The following is a 17353-nucleotide window of genomic DNA, read 5'->3' as shown; positions in this document are numbered from 1 at the left end:
TTTCTTCCATTGCTGAAAGCAGTGACATCCCTTTTGGTGCACTTTAAAAAGGAAGCTAAAGTCAGAAGTGGATTGCTGCCTCCTGCTCTTTTTAAAAAAAATATTTGAACTTTTATTTTAGGTTCAGGATTTCATGTGCAGGTCTGTTTATTTTGTCACCCAGTACTGAGCATAGTACCCAACTGTTTTTTGTTTGTTTGTTTGTTTTCTAAACCTCTCCCTCTTCCCATTCTCATAACATTGAAAAATGTGTTCCTACATGTAATTGGAAAATAATTTCCTAAAAGGAATTTAAATAAGCCTTAAATAATAGGCTTGTGTCACCCACACCTTTCTCAAACCTGACTTACTCCTTCACTTTTTTTTTCTGTCTTAACCAAAGAAAATGGACCTTCTGAGGTTCTGGCTGTAGGTTTGTTCCTGTGAAGTGGGCTTGAAGTATTGTGAAATCAAATCCAAACTGGTATTTTTTGAAACTAGGCTACCATTTGAATACTGTTTCCCACCTAAAGTAGCAGACGAACAGAAGAATTCATTAAAATGAAAAGAAAAAAAAAAAGTGTTCTTTTAACAGCTTCATACATGAGGCTTCATTATTTTTCTTACTTTGTTTCCCTCTAGTGCCCCAAAGTGAAAAGTGCATGACTATTTTATATAGAGACATCCAATTCAATGAATTTGTTCATTAAAAAGAAATTGGGAAGATTCATTCTTATTGTCCCTTTTAGAACTTGGGCACTACTGGTCCTTTTTAGGACACAAAGTCCTGAATTCCCTCTACTTGCCTATCCCACCAACACCACTAAACACCTCTTCCTGGTCATACTCAGACTCCAGAACCAAGGGGATGATTGTTGTGTTTTTTTCCATGTCTTCTGCCTAGTTCTTTTGGGGGGGGGTACTGAATTTAAAAGGGCTACAAACTATAATGATAGGCAGGTATTAGGCTCAAGTTGGAACCATTTTTAACTAAAATGACTTAATATAATCACTTAATTTATTATACTATAACCTAAAGTAATTTTTATGTTGGGGGAAATAGACTAATGTTTGGATTTCAGGTGTCATGTACTCCATTTTTGACCTAGAGATATCATCCTTTGTGACATGTACAGTTACTCTTGAGCATTTGTCTCTCCCCTAGTTTCTTAAAATAGAACAATGATCAGGGCATGCTACCACAGCAAGTATTATTACCAGGGAGAATTACTCTCTTGCTGCTTTTCTTGGCGAGACTGCATATGCTGTGTGGTCACTGTGGGCTGGTGCTCTTGAAGAGTGATTCAGAGGAATTTGAAGTTTCTTTTGGCAGGATGCTGGGTACACATAGTGAAATGAGATTTGTATGGCTTTTCTAGGGTTTGATGATCTCACATTTCAGGCTGGACAAATTCCCACAGTGACAAACCTATTAATCAGAGAATAGAGGTGTGACAACCAGTAAGGGATGCCTTTGTCTTTTTCTCAAAGAAGAAGGTACTCAATGGATCATCTGGAGGAACATGTGACATGCTGTGAGATTGTCCCACCCTGATCTTTTGTGGTCTCAAATATGTGACCAGACGCCTTATATTCCATTCTTGACTGTTCTCCATCAGATAAGAATCAGACTATGCAGTAAAACAGTGCTTTGAATTCAGGCAATGTGTTCTTTAATAACTTTTTAAAGCTCAAAGTAGAACTGTTGAGCGGAAAGTGACAGCCTGTCTATTTAGAGTTAGAATGAGTGAGTTTTAGATAAAGTAAACCTGGATGGGAGGCTTTCTTTGGCATTATTTTAAAAACACTTGGCAATAATCTTCAGGAGGGTGTGTGTTTATCTTTCGTGGCATGGCTTTTGTTTTACTCATTCTGAAGCCCCACCTTTTCTTTCAGGTAATTTTTTTTTTCTTCAGTATGTCTGGCAGCTGTGCTGAATCGGTCCACAGTGCCAAATTATCTGGGTAATTTAGGGAAAAAAATTGAATATGCTTTTTTGTCATCAAGTAGAAGAAGAATACCCACATGATTGCTTTGCAGTTCAGAGTGTTGCTTGCTATGTCGAGGCAATCATGGAGCAATCCGAGAACTCCAAAATTTTGGTAACTTATTTATATAGAACTCAGTGATGTGAACCTTTAGAATAAGATAAAATAAATATCAATGAATATTGTGTTTTACTTAAAAAAGTTATTCCACTTCTATTACCATTACCATCAACTTCATTTTTCAATGGAAATCACAAGTACTGAATGCAACAATTTAGGATTTTTAGCTTTCATGTGGTTGTAGACCCAAACTTTAAGGTGGAAATGTACAAGAAGGAGTAATTTTTACTCCAAAAATACAGTGGGCAAGTGCGTGGGCTTTTGCTTCGTGGCCTTTTGGTTAAGATCAAGTGAAGTGCATGGGTTTTAAAGGTAGGCAATCTGGAGGCTGAACACATGCTCTACCACTTACTGCTGGAAGAACTCTATGAGGCTAAAGACTCCATAAAATTAAGGGCCTATTTTTTATTTTATACCACTCTGCCTCTGCCATCTGGCAAACTGCCTGACACATAGTGAAACACAACTACAGAGTGTTAAAGGTTTTTTTTCTTCCTGTGGATGAAAATTCTTTTCCAGTTAAATGTTCTCATGTAGAAAGACTGACCTTTTGCTCCTTTCGGAAGATCAGTTGGGTTCTGCCATGAATCGTATGCTTGAGAAGATGAAACATCACTTAGAAATCTAACATCTTTGCTTCCTGTTTCCTATTATGTTGCTCGTTGTTGAAAATGCCATTTAAATTGTTCCTGAACCAACTTCCTTATAGATTGGTTACATGAGGTCAGACATCACCTGACATTAAATGTTTTATATTGAAATGAAGGAACTCTCAGCATTTAGAGCCAAAAGAGTGAAGAGTCATTGAGGCTAAGGAAAAAGAATTATATTTTGTGCTTAAAACCTTCTTTTGTATAATATCTTCTATAGTCTATGACCTGTAATCATCAGTGAATTTTGTCAACACTAAAATTAACTGAGATTTTATAGCCAAATTAAACTTTGAGAAGTTAGTTCTCAAAGTCTTCACATAATTGAACGATGCTTGTGTGAAATGTAAATTGTACTCACTTGGAATGTCTCAAATGGCTGCCTATCAGTACACTTAATTACCATGTGACAAGTCTGTGTTAAGTGTGTGTGTGTGAGTGTGTGTGTGCTGGGTGTGTGTGGCTGTGTATGTGTCTGTGTGCTAGATATGTGGCTGTATGTGTGTCTGTGTGCTGGGTATGGGTGTGTCTATGTATGTATCTCGGTGTGTGAGTGTGTGTGTCTGTGTGCTAGGTGTGTGTGTATCTGTGTATGGTTACTGGTGTATGTATATTAGGGTCCACCAGAGGGACAGAACAAATAGGATGTATGTGTATATGAAAGAGAGTTTATTAGGAAAAATTGGCTCACATGGTTACAAAGTGAAGTCCCATGATAGGCCATCTGCAAACTGGGGAAGTGAGAAGCCAGTAGTAGCTCAATCAGAGTTGAAAGCCTCAAAACCAGTAAAGCCAAAGGTGCAGCCTTCAGTCTGGCAGGAGGTCCGAGAGCTCCTAGTGAGCCACTGGTGCAAGTTCTAGAATCCAAAGGACGAAGATCCTGGGGTCTGATGTCCAAGGGCAGGAGAAGCAGAAGCAAGCGTCCAAGACAAGAAGAGGAAGGAAGCCAGGAAAACTCAGGAAGTGTGAAGTATCCCACCTTCTTCCTTCTGCTTTTGTTGTAATCACACTGGTGGCTGATTGGATGGTGCCCACCCACATTGAAGCTGGGTCTTCCTCTCCTAGTCCACTGACTCAAATATCAATCTCCTCTGGCAACATCCTCACAGACACACCCACAAACAATACTTTACCAGCTATCTAGCCATCCTTCAATCCAATCAAATTGACACCAAATATTAACTGTCGCATGAGATATCTTTACTTCTTGACCCTTTCATTGGACTCAGCTAGGAAATGTGTGTGTGTATACACATGCACACAGACACACACCTATATACACACAAACACAGAGGTATATGCATATACAGGTGCACACACACATACATATACACATACCAACATATTTCAGAAACTGTGAGTTCACAGCTATACTTCCAGTTTCAGTCCACTCCCATGCGCCTCCTTCTTGCCATCCTCATTGTATAGCTTATGACCTGTCTTCCTCAGTGAGCACCCTGGCTCTCAGCAACATAAATACATTAACTCATTGTGTAATCCTGTAATACATCTAAATCAGGGACATCCAATCTTTTGGCTTCCCTAGGCCACATTGGAAGAAGAAGAATTATCTTGGGTCACACATAAAATACACTAATAACAGCTCATGAGCTAAAAAAAAATTGCAAAAAAATTTCAGTCTTTTAAGAAAGTTTATGAATTCACATTGGGCCACATTCAATGCTGTCCTGGGCTGCAGGTTGAACGAGCTTGACCTAAATTGTTTCAGAATCACTTTACTTATACCACTACAATAAGCAAACCTTTTAAAAAGACTTCTGGATTCATTTGCAGTTCTCCATTCCCACTCCCTGCATAATTATAAATATTTTAATGAGAGAACAGCTTTCAAAATCACCAGCATGGGACTTCTATCTACTGTTCGATTAAGACTATACCATTAGCATGAGAATGGGAATAGTCTTTATTCCAAAATTCATTGTTTCTTGCATTTGACACACTCACATTGTGAACTGCAAATCCTAAATGGTGTGTGTGTGTGTGTGTCTGTCTGTCTGTCTGTAATAACTATCAGTAAAGCACCAAGAGCATTTCTTTTAAAATTTGCTGCCTTTATATTTTTTTCACCAGTCACTAAATAAAAATGGAACATTGCATCATTGCACCTTAAATGCGTATTGCTAAGTGAAAGAAGCCAGTCTGAAAAAGGCTATATATGGTTTGATTCCAAACATATGACAATCTGGAAGAGGCAAAACTATAGAGACAATGAAAAGATCAGTTGTTGTCAAGTGTTAAGGGGCAGAAGAGAGAGAGAGAGATTAGAAGGTGGAGCACAGGGGATTTTTAGGGCAGAGCGACTATTCTGTATGATACTGTAATGGTGGGCGTGTGATATGCATCTATGAAAACCCTTAGAACTGTATCACACCACGAGTGAACCTAATGTGAACTATGAACTTTAATCAATAACAGTGTATCAATATTGGTTTTCCAAGTCCAACAAATTGACCACGTTAAGCCAGATATTAATAATGGGGCAGCTGAGGGTGGGGGCAAGGGTGTATTTGGGAACTCTGTTCTTTCCACCTAATAGTTTCTGTAAAGTAAACACTACTCTAAAAAATAATACCTTTTAATTAAAACAAAATAACAAGTTGCAGTTCCAGAAAAACTCAGGTGGAGAACCAGAATTCCTGTTTGATATGCTGAGTATTTAAAACATACCCAGCAAAGCCATTAACTAATACATCATCTATGGAGCTAGACTGAATATTTGCAAAGTTTTTCTTGTTGTGATTGTTGTTTTAGCTGCTTGATTGCTTTTTAAGAACTATTGACAGAATTGGATATTTTAAAATCATCTTTTGAAAAATTATGCTTTAAATTCTGGGGTACATGTGCAGAATGTGCAGGTATACACATGACATGGTGGTTTGCTGCATCCATCACCCTGTCATCTACATTAGATATTTCCCCTAATGATATCCCTCCCCAATCCCCCCACTATCGATCACTCCCCTAGCTCCCCACCCTGCAACAGGCCCCATTGTGTGATGTTCCCCTCCCTGTGTCCATGTTTTCTCATTATTCAACTCCCACTTATGAGTGAGAACATATGGTGTTTGGTTTTCTGTTCTTGTGTCAGTTTGCTGAGAATAATGGTTTTCAGCTTCATCCATACCCCTGCAAAGGACATGAACCCCCTTTTTTTTATGGCTGCATAGTATTCCATGGTGTATATGTGCCACATGTTCTTTATTCAGTCTATCATTGATGGGCATTTGGGTTTGTTCCAAGTCTTTGCTATTGTGAACAGTGCTGCAATAAACATAGTTGTACATGTGTCTTTATAGTAGAATGATTTATAATCCTTTGGGTATATACCCAGTAATAGATTGCTTGGTCAAAGGATATTTCTAGTTCTAAATCATTGAGGAATTGCCACACTGTCTTCCACAATGGTTGAACTAATTTACACTCTCACCAACAGTGTAAAAGCATTCCTGTTTCTCCACATCCTCCCAAGCATCTGTTGTCTCATGGCTTTTTGATGATCACCATTCTAACTGGCATGAAATGGTATCTCACTGTGGTTTTGATTTGCATTTCTCTAATGACCAGTGATGATGAGATTTTTTTCATATGTTTGTTGGCCTCATAAATGTCTCCTTTTGAGAAGTGTCTGTTCATATCCTTCACCCACTTTTTGATGGGATTGTTTGTTTTTTTCTTGTAAATTTGTTTAAGCTCTTTGTAGATACTGGATATTAACCCTTTGTCAGATGGATAGATCACAAAAGTTTTCTCCTATTCTGTAGGTTGCCTGTTCACTCTGATGACAGTTCTTTTGCTGTGCAGAAGCTTTTCAGTTTAATTAGGTCTTATTTGTCTATTTTGCCTTTCGTTTCCCTTGCTTTTGGTGTTTTGGTCATGAAGTCTTTGCCCATGCCTATGTCCTGAATGGTATTGCCTAAGTTTTCTTCTAGGGTTTTTATAGTTTTTGGTCTTATGTTTAAGCCCTTAATTCATCTTGAGTTAATTTTAGTTTAAGGTGTAAGGAAGCGATGCATATGGCTAGTCAGTTTTCCCAACACCATTTATTAAATAGGGAATTCTTTCCCCATTGCTTGTTTTTGTCAGGTTTGTCAAAGATCAGATGACTGTAGATGTGTGGCGTTATTTTTGAGGCCTCTGTTCCATTGGTTTGTATATCTGTTTTAGTACCAGTACCATGCTGTTTTGATTACTGTAGCCTTGTAGTATAGTTTGAAGTTAGGTAGCATGATACCTCCAGCTTTGTTCTTTTTGCTTAGAATTGTCTTGGCTATGCAGGCTCTTTTTAGTTCCATATGAAATTTAAAGTAGTTTTTTTCCCCCCCAGAATTGAATATTTTTAAAGACAGAAGACAAATATATTTTATTTGCCTTTCAATGACTCATCTTTTTAAGCTCTTTACAATACACTCTCATAGAATTGCTAAGACAGACTCTATTGGTGTTACCTAGTCTCCTGCATTGTGCATCTCTGACAGCTACTATACTGAGATTTCCTAGATTGTGCTCAATGGCCAATCTGCTGAAACTGAGTGCAAATGCTAATATGCAATAATCACCAAAAAGGAGAACAATTCAGGATTGATATACACACTAGCTGCAATTCTACAACCTGCTGAAACTGAATGTTTCAAGTGCAAACTCTGCTTTTCCTTGAGCCTCCTGGTCCTCTAGTTGTGGAGTAAAGGCATGCTCTCAGGACTGACTTTAGGAAGACAATCTTTTTAGCTTTCCTTGGCAATGAAAAACACTACTGTGTTTTTCATTGCCAAGGAACAAACTCATGTGTCTCTGATAGGTGGGTCACTTTATGTTTAAGGGCCATTATTAGTAAGAACAAATAATTCTCTGCCTTTGCATCTTCTTTCAGTACAGTGATCTCCATCAGCTACATTAGACTGAGTCCATTTCCTCCAAGATCCTCAGCAAAACTCTCGAGCCAGTTCTTTATTACTTGGGGGATGGCTTCCCTGATTGAGCGCAGCTTTGGTGCAGCTGTGTTCTGGGTCTGTGTGTCGTTGTTGCTTAACGCCTAGATGTTCTGCTCTGTTAATTTCCCTTGGCTTTGAAGGGAAGAGAGAATAGTAGCCTGCAGGGAGCTGGCTTCAATGGCAAGTGTGAATTTCAGGTAGATTCCACCATCTCATGCAGTCGTGTGATTTTGTGTCATTTCCCTAGTAATGATTTCTGGTGACAGCAGAGTCACTTCTTCATGCTAGCCATTTACAGATTTTATGAATGCAAAGGGATGTTATTTAGCTATTGATAGTAACAAGCATGTGGGTTGTCATCAATTTAAAAAATTCTAATATGCAATAATCACCAAAAAGGAGAACAACTCAGGATTGATATATACACCAGCTGCAATTCTGCAAAAATTTAATTTTTTAATCATAAGATCAGAAGAGAATTTGGTGAGACAGTTTAGAATCTAATAATGTTCATCCATTTCCTTTTTTCCATAGAAGGCTCTGGTGTGTTTCAGGCTCTGCTTCATTTTCATGTTAACCTGGATATGGAGGAGGAGTGGCTCTTGGAAATTCTGACTTGGAAACTCTCAGGCTTATTTTCCAAATAAATGTGAAAAGCGGTTGGAGATTCCTTCCTCAGGCCAGACCCATACTTTCCAGGCTACCTTGTTCAGCTTGTTTAAGTAGATCTAGAACACTGGAAATCTTTCTCTAAGCTTCTGTCTCCCTCACCTCTCACTTCCAAATTTATCACCATCCACCACCCCAGATCCTGTGGATTTTAACTCCTTTAACATATTTCAAATCATTTACCTTCTTCATCTCCTCAAGTCATCACCCTAGTTCATGCTAATATTATCTCTCACCCAAAATGCTGTACCGCCCTCCTAAATGACTGTACTAAACTCAGGCTTAGCCTCTTCTGCCGTCAAGTTAATTTTTTGTAAAACTTGCTATAATGGAGATAGAACATAAGCATATTAAAATGTTCAAATTTTAGTTTTATAGCTCAATCAAATTTTACATGCGTGCATATCTATAATTACCATTTAGATCATACAGAATGTAGAGAGAGCCTGCAATACCCAGAAACTCCCAGTGTGGTCCCTGTTGGGCTGTTGCAATTCGCTGACTACAGCCAATGGGAAGAGGGAAGGGTCTGATAATGTAAAGTCCAGCATGGTCTCAGTCTGTGTTCTGTGGGAGGAAAGTTAATGACATGGGCACACCCAACTAATATGGCTAGGAAATGTACTTCTCGCTGGGTAACCATGCACCCAACACACTCTAGCCCCATGGAAGAAAGAGAAAATCGATTGTGATGGACAACTACTGGCCTCAGCCACAGTATTATTACCATAATAGTTTTTCTAATCTGTCAGACATTTTATGTCTTGCTATATATTTAGCACTTCTTTACTTTCTTCCAACAAAGTTAAAAAATTTTCTCCACAGAATTCTTGCATGATTTTTGTTAGATTTCTTTCTTGATATTTCATAACTTTAATGCTATTCTAAGCACTATTTTTGTTTCCTTTTCTGTTATGACTTATATATAGAAATGCAGATTTTTGTATGTTTATTTTATGCATATATTTTTAAAACCTGACTTAACTCTCTTTTAAATTGTAAACAATTTTCTGGATTTTTTGGGTTTTCTATATACGCAATTGTATCATCTATGATAAATGATAATTTTGTTTCTTTCTTTGTAATTTTTTTTTTGTGGGGTTCTGACTATACTGGCCAAAACTTCCAGTAAAATGGTGACTGAAAGAGGCAATAGTTATCATCCTTGTCTTATTTTTAATCTTAAAGGGAAAGGTGTGAACTTTAAATACTGTGATTGATGTAGGATTTTGTAAGTACTTTTAATCAAATTGAGGAATGTTCTATCCACTCATAGTTTTTTCAGTCTTTATTGTGAATGGATGCCAAAGTTTGTCCAATGCTTTTTCCACATTCACTGAGATAATCATGTAATTTTCCCCCTCATTTACTCTGTTAATGAAAACCACATTAATTGATTTTGTAATGTTAAATCAATCTTGTATTCCTAGGATAAGCCCAACTTTCCTATGAAATCATCTAGACCTAGACTTTTCTTTGTGAAAAGATTTTTTATTACTGACTTTATTTTTAATAATAGTAACAGAATTGTTCAGATATATGATTTTGTTATTGTTGATCTGTTTGCGTAAGCTATATTGGTTTAGAAATTTTTCCATTTTGTTTCAAATTTCAAATTTATTGGCATGAAGTTTTTATGTTATTCTTTTACAGGTTTACACCTAAGGCTGAGGCATGAATACAAATAATGGCCCACATACCGTATGTCTAAATATTTATAAGTTGTGAATTAAGCTAATGAACTGTTAAAGAAAATGTGTTCTGGCCTCCTAACTGGACAAATATACCTTTATAATAATCTAAAAGGACAGATTCAAGTTTAGAATGCCTTCGCTTTTCAAACACCACTTTTTTCTAATCTCCTGTGTTACTGTTTGTAATTTTCTGTTCTCTGTTGAAATGGTCTAACTTTGTTTTTATTTCTTTGGGCATCCTCTACAAACTTATCTTAGGATCTATATTGATACTTCCAGTCACAGACCTGTGTGTACTTATTTTGGTTAGCTGTTTGTTTCTGCTGGTTCTTGCTCCTGGTGACATTTTTGTATGCCTAGTTATTTTTTGACATTGCTGAACATTTTAACTAAAATTTTAATTATAGGAATAATTATGACTAAGGTGACAGAATCTCAGAGAGAATGTTTGTGTTTGTTTCTGTCAGGCATCTGGGGTGCTCTCAATCTGGGACCATCTTTTTTACTTTTAATTTTTTTAGAAACAGAGTATTGCTCTGTCACCCAGGCTGAAGTGCAGTGATGCCATCATAGCTCATTATCGCCTCCAATTCCTGCACTCAAGGGATCCTCCCTCCTCAGCCTTCTGAGTATCTGGGACCACAGGTATGTGCCACTGTGCTTAGCCAAGTTTTTTTTTTTTTTTTTTTTTTGATATGGGGTTTCATTGATGTTGCTCAGGCTGGTCTCAATCTCCTGGCCTCAGGCCACTCTCTTGCCTTGGATTCTCAAAGTGTTGGGATTGTGGGCATCAGCCACCATGCCTCACCCAGCATTTCTTTCTTTCTTTTTTAAGAGATAGGGTCTTGCTCTGTCACCCAGACTGAAGTGCAGTGGTGTTGTCATAGCTCCTTTCAGTCTCAAATTCCTGGGCTGAAGCCATCCTTCCTCCTTAGCTTTTTGAGTAGCTGAGACCACAGGCCTGGGACACAATCTCTGGCCATTCTTTAAAATTTTATGTAGAGACAGGGTGCTGCGATGTTGCCCAGGCTGGTCTCAAACTCCTGGCCTCAGGTAATCCTCCCACCTTGGCCTCCCAAAGTGCTGGATTGCAATTGCAGCCATTCTGGGTCCATCTTAATTCAAGTTCCATTTCTTAGGTTTTCTAGAGCATCCAGATGTTGTGAACTGGGTTTCCAGTGCTGTTTTCTTTTTGGTTCTCCATCACCATTAAGCTATAGTTCTTTAGTATCTCAACCCATGGAGTGGAGGGTATATGAGAGTCACCCTAGCCTTTTTAAAGCCAAAGTCTGGGCTCAGTATCAGTCACCTCTTCTTAATTGGTGGGTCCTTTTCACAGATAAAACTCTTTCTCACTGCATTAGAAAGTGTTGGCTTGTACCTTTGGGTTCTCATTCTCTTCTAAACTTGTAGGAACACTCAAAAGCCTAATATTAATACATTTTTTTTTCTGGAGAGAATGTGTATTTGCTTCTGCCAGGAATCTTGGGCTACCAATATAAAGTCTGGACTATTTCATAATAATATCCTAATTTGGAGTTTATTGGATAGTACAAGTTATATGAATTTAGGCTGCAAATTCAGGCATCTCAGGAACAATCTTCTTTCTGTTTATCAGCAGGAAATTTCCTTTGCAGTTTTCCAGAAGCACATGCCTGTGTGTGTATTTATGTGATTTACGTTTGGGCTAAAGGTATATCCTTTTAGGGTACCAGCTTTATGTGGCAACGATTTCCCAATGGCATCATCATTTTGACATTGGAGATCATTTCAGGAAAGTTTGTTCTTTAGTGTCTATTAAGTGGAATGATGATGAAATCAAGACAAATATCAGATCTAATCTAAACAACCCCCCCCGAGACCTGCATAGAAGCTCTACATATATAAGAAAGTAGTTACTAGTCATTTTAACTCATTCTACAGATGTTCTCAATATATAAGACAGAGAGCTGATTGTGTATCTATATCAGATGTGTGGAAATTTTACATAAAGTAGCAGCATAAGCCAAACTTTGCATGTACCTTGCATATACTGAACCTTCAACAACTATTTAAGGAAAAAAAGAGTTAACTTTATAAAACAATAAAAATCATCTGTAATAATATTTAAATGTATGCTTTCTGTAATAAAAGTCAGATATGTTTGGGAAAAAGGATTTTGTCTCTTCCTGTAAATGTATTTCCATCTTTATAGCTTTATTCAAACTATAATTTCTTACTTTATCCTCTGTATTTTTACAAAATGCCCTTCCTTTTATATTATCACCCATTCAAAATGTCATAGACAACATCCTCATATAAATTCTATGAATAGCAATCTGAGATATAGTTCTACATTAGGATAATTTATATTTAATCTAAACAGATAAAAACTAAAATAAAAAACTTGGACTAAATGACACTTCAATTTTAATCCTAGCGTTTAAAGCTATGGCATATAGCCTTGATAAAATTGAATTAAATGATAATTTCAACAGGTAGAGTAAATACCAAGACATATTTTGATGCACCAGATTCTTATATCATGAATCTACTCTTTCTGTACCTAGATGTTTCTTTTCTTCTCTGTTTTTTCCCTCTCTATGTATCTTGTCTCTTTTTGGTAGGTTTTTAATGAGTCAAGGTGTCAACATTATTTTGTCTGTCTGTCTTTCTTCCAATTAGTTATTTTTTAAAAACCTTCTTTAAAGTAGATATTTCTTTAACCCCTTCTCCTCTTTTCTTTACTTAGCCACATATAACATGAAACAGAAATATATTTTTAGTACATGTTTTCTTTGTTGAAAAAAGTCTATTAACAGAACGTTTCTCTCTTACGATGTTTAGATTAAGTTGCATTTAACCTATATGTGGTTGTAAAAAGTACAGTCACATTTGAGAAAGGAGACTTGGGCAAATCACTTCACCTCTCGAAGGCTTAGTTTATCCATTTGCAAAATGAAGGGGCTGGGCGCAGTGACTCATGCCTGTAATCCCAACACTTTGGGAGGCCAAGGTGGGTGGATCACATGAGGTTAGGAGTTCAAGACCAGCCTGGCCAATATGGTGAAACCCTGTATCTACTAAAGAAAAAAAATACAAAAATTAGCTGGGCATGGTGGCAGGCACCTTTAATCCTAGCTACTCAGGAGGCTGAGGCAGGAGAATTGCTTGAATCCAGGAGGTGGAGGTTACAGTGAGCCGAGATCATACCATTGCACTCCAGCCTGGTTGACACAGTGAGACTCTGTCTCAAAAAGCAAAACAAAATAAAAATACACAGAAAAAATCAAATAAAATAAAATGAAGGTATTATTTGAGACACTCTCTCATGAGTTCCTCCCATATAACTCTTGTTGTCACCTATGACTCTAAAACAAAAATATTTCAACAGCAATACATTCCTCCTGTCTGCATGGAGAAGATTAATTCATGGGCATAGATCAGGCCTTACAGCAGCTATGAGTGGTATATGATTCTAGGGCTTTTCAAATTAAACGAGAAAGGCAGCTGCTTTTAAGTTAGTTTAGGTCTTGCTTTATTTTTGGTCAAGTTCTTATTTCCCCTTATTAAGTATCTCTTGTGAACCCAGAGGAGTTATAGATACTGGTAGAGTTATGAAACTTACATTCTTTGGTTCATCTGCTCAAGGGCTTGTAACTTAGGAACATCAAGATAAAGTATGAAAGAAATAATAAATGACCAAAGAGAAATCCAAGATTTGCTGATAGAGCTGAATGTTGTATTAAAGAGAAAAACTTCTCAGGGTGGAAAGAGCTACAGTCCCAGGGGTCCTTTGGAGATCCCAGCCAGCCGAAGTGATGCAGATTTAGTTACACCAATAGTTGAATGGGACTAATGCACCAGGCCCACAAAAATTAGGGAGCAGTTCTGGAATTTATGGGAGTGGCAGAGGTGGATGTTGGAGGGTGGAGCACTGAGTACTAGAGCAGGGCTGTAAATTAAAATATCAGAAGTATGAATTCCCAAGGACCCAATAGTGTAAATGTACCCAATTAACCAAATCGCAGAAACAGGCTACTATGGCTCCCTGTAGCATCTCTGGCATTTAAAAAAAAAGCTTTTAATACTTTTTTTTTTCTTTTATTTATTTTATTGCATTTTAGGTTTTGGGGTACATGTGAAGAACATGCAAAATTGTTGCATAGGTACACACATGGCAGTGTGATTTGCTGCCTTCCTCCCCATCACCTACATCTGGCATTTCTCCCCTTGCTATCTCTCCCCAGCTCCCCCCCCCCCCCCCCCCCTCCCCTACTTCCCCCCAACTGACCCCAGTGTGTAGTGTTCCCCTCCCTGTGTCCATGTGTTCTCATTGTTCAACACCCGCCTATGAGTGAGAACATGCGGTGTTTGATCTTCTACTCTCTTCTGTCAGTTTGCTGAGAATGATGTTTTCCAGGTTCATCCATGTCCCTACAAAGGACCCAAACTCATCGTTTTTGATGGCTGCATAATATTCCATGGTGTATATGTGCCACATTTTCCCTATCCAGTCTATCGTCGATGGGCATTTGGGTTGGTTCCAGGTCTTTGCTATTGTAAACAGTGCTGCAATGAACATTCGTGTGCACGTGTCCTTATAGTAGAACGATTTGTAATCCTTTGGATATATACCCAGTAATGGGATTGCTGGGTCAAATGGAATTTCTATTTCTAGGTCCTTGAGGAATCGCCATACTGTCTTCCACAATGGTTAAACTAATTTACACTCCCGCCAACAGTGCAAAAGTGTTCCTATTTCTCCACATCCTCTCCAGCATCTGTTGTCTCCAGATTTTTTAATGATCGCCATTCTAACTGGCGTGAGATGGTATCTCAATGTTGTTTTGATTTGCATTTCTCTGATGACCAGTGATGATGAGCATTTTTTCGTATGTTTGTTGGCCTCATGTATGTCTTCTTTTGTAAAGTGTCTGTTCATATGCTTTGCCCACTTTTGAATGGGCTTGTTAGTTTTTTTCTTGTAAATCTGTTTTAGTTCTTTGTAAATTCTGGATATCAGCCCTTTGTCAGATGGGTAAACTGCAAAATTTTTTTCCCATTCTGTTGGTTGCTGATTCACTCTAATGACTGTTTCTTTTGCTGTGCAGAAGCTGTGGAGTTTGATTAGGTCCCATTTGTCTATTTTGGCTTTTGTTGCCAATGCTTTTGGTGTTTTGGTCATGAAGTCCTTGCCTACACCTATGTCCTGAATGGTTTTACCTAGATTTTCTTCTAGAGTTTTTATGGTGTTAGGTCTTATGTTTAAGTCTTTAATCCATCTGGAGTTAATTTTAGTGTAAGGTGTCAGGAAGGGGTCCAGTTTCTGCTTTCTGCACATGGCTAGCCAGCTTTTTAAAGTTGTGACACAAGACAATCCATTGCTATGCAGGAAAAATATTAAAATAATATTTTATAAAATATCCTATATATAATATATAATTAGTATTATGAATTATAAAATATATTATTATAAGTAACATGCTGCAATATATAAAATATTAAAATTTTTACAAGTATTTTAAACCTGGATAAGTAAAGATGACATAAAACTTTACTTACATTTACTATATAAGCTGACATTGGTGTCCTTGCTTGGTACACTTGTGGGATAATCATGGGTCACATTCGGTATGCCAGGTGGTGACAGTGCAAGGGTCAGCAGCAAAAGCTTCACCTTCACTAACCTTCAGCCTATGGTGCTGTGACCTCTGCTTCCATTATCACATTGCCTTGTCTCACTATGACCCTCTTGTCTCCCTGTAAATGAACCCTTGTGATGACCCTGGGCCCACTAGATAATCTCCTCATCTCAGGGTCCTTAATCATATCTGCAAAATCCCTTTTTCCATGGAAGGCAAAATGTTCACAGGTTTTAGAGATTAGAATGTGGACATCCTCGGGGGCCATTATTCAGCCTACCACAAATAAATATTAAATGGCACTGTCTTAGTCTATTTTTTGTAGCTATAACAGAATACCTGAGGCTGGGTAACCTATAAAGAAAATATGTTGGTTTGGCTCACAATTCTGGTGACTAAAAAGTCCAAGATTGGGCAGCTGCATCTGGTGAGGGCCTCAGGCTGCTACAATTCATGGTGGAAAACAGAAAGGGAGTGGACATGTGGAAAAAGATCACATGGCGAGAGAGGAATCAAGAGAGAAAGCTGGGAAGTCAGAGTCTCTTTAATAACTTGTTCTTTTGGGAAATATTCTATTCCTGTGAGAGCAAGAACTCACTCACCCTAGCAGAGGTGAGAGGGCACTAATCTATTTATAAAGGACCCCATGACCCAAACACCTCCCACTAGGCCCCACCTCCTAACACTGCCACATTGGGGGCCGAATTTCAACATGAGTTTTTGGAGTGACAAACTTCATTCAAACCACAGCAGGCTCCTTGTTAAGTATAGTCTTGATTTGCATTTTCTTGATTACTAGTGAATTTAGGCATTTCCTCCTATGTTTATTTGCCATGTGTGTTTCCTTGTCTTTGAAATGCCTGTTCATGCTTTTTTCCCTTTTCTCTATTGGGCTATAATTTTCCTGTTGAATCATAGGAATTCTCTGAATATACTAGAAGCCTACCTTTTGGTTGTGTGGTATTGTGTGGTGTATTATATTGAAAACATCTTTTCTTACTCTGTAGCTTGACTTTCCACTTTTTAAATTATACATATTGATGAATAGATATTCTAAATTTAATGCTGTGAAATTTATCATTAGTTCTTCTTGTAGTTGCCTTTCTTCTCAACCCTGAGGTTAGTGTAATATTCAATTATATTTTCTTATAAATTTCAAAGTTTTGTTTTTGACATGTATATTTTTAGCAAGTCTAGAGGTGATTTTTGTGTTTGGTTTGAGTTAGAGATTTGTTTTCCTCTTCAGGTGGAAAACTTTGGCTATATTTATGGTCATGTGTCATTTAACAATGGGAATACATTCTGAGAAATGCTTCATCAGGTGATTTTGTCATTGTGTGAATATTATAGGGTATAGTTATAGAAACCTGAAGTTTGGGTGAGAACGGACTTTTTGTCACTAATAAGGCATACATTCCATTTTAATCTACACACTTTTGTGAAATATCTTTTTTTAACCTCTTATAGCTGTTAAAAGTAAATATTGAAATAAGATGAATTTAGAGCCATTCGATTTATATGCTAATTAAAAGAACTAACTGCAAACTAACATTTTTATTGAGAAAAAGTTCTTGGCTGGGCGAGGTGGCTCATGCCTATATTCCCAGCACTTTGGGACACCGAGGTGGGTGGATCACGAGGTCAAGAGATCGAGACCATCCTGGTCAACATGGTGTATAT

At 37.6% G+C, this 17353-nt stretch overlaps 1 protein-coding gene across 1 annotated transcript in view; it reads left to right on the top strand.

Annotated features, from left to right (window-relative positions):
- SCEL (sciellin) overlaps positions 1 to 17353 on the top strand; it is a 177101-nt gene that overhangs the window by 36783 nt on the left and 122965 nt on the right. The window lies entirely within an intron of this gene.

This window comes from Cebus imitator, unplaced genomic scaffold, assembly GCF_001604975.1.
Source record: "Cebus imitator isolate Cc_AM_T3 unplaced genomic scaffold, Cebus_imitator-1.0 Scaffold252, whole genome shotgun sequence".
Lineage (NCBI taxonomy): Eukaryota > Metazoa > Chordata > Mammalia > Primates > Cebidae > Cebus > Cebus imitator.
This window is presented reverse-complemented; position numbering and strand designations above follow the sequence as displayed.